Source organism: Ovis aries, chromosome 5 (assembly GCF_016772045.2).
Source record: "Ovis aries strain OAR_USU_Benz2616 breed Rambouillet chromosome 5, ARS-UI_Ramb_v3.0, whole genome shotgun sequence".
In the NCBI taxonomy this organism is placed as follows: domain Eukaryota; kingdom Metazoa; phylum Chordata; class Mammalia; order Artiodactyla; family Bovidae; genus Ovis; species Ovis aries.
The window spans coordinates 47273473-47273761 of NC_056058.1; positions in this window are offsets into that span (position 1 = coordinate 47273473).

A 289-nucleotide genomic window follows, 5' to 3' on the forward strand; every position below is an offset into this window, starting at 1 on the left:
GAGAAGGAATGTGCGAAAGAACAGAGAATGGTGGCTGAAGCCTTAGGATTTCCTTCAGGCTTCTTAGAAAAGAAATGCCTAGGGTTCAAGAAAAACTGATAAACAGAAGTTCCAGTTGACCCAGCTCCAAAATCCAACAGTTGGTAACCCGTCCCACATTTGAGCAGAGAGGTCAAGCCTAAGAAAACCGTTTCCGGGTTTCGCCCGCCCCCTTGCACTGATTGGTAGGTGCAAGGTTCGCTATCTGATTGGCCGAACGAACTCAGCGCGCAATTTAAAACATTGTATC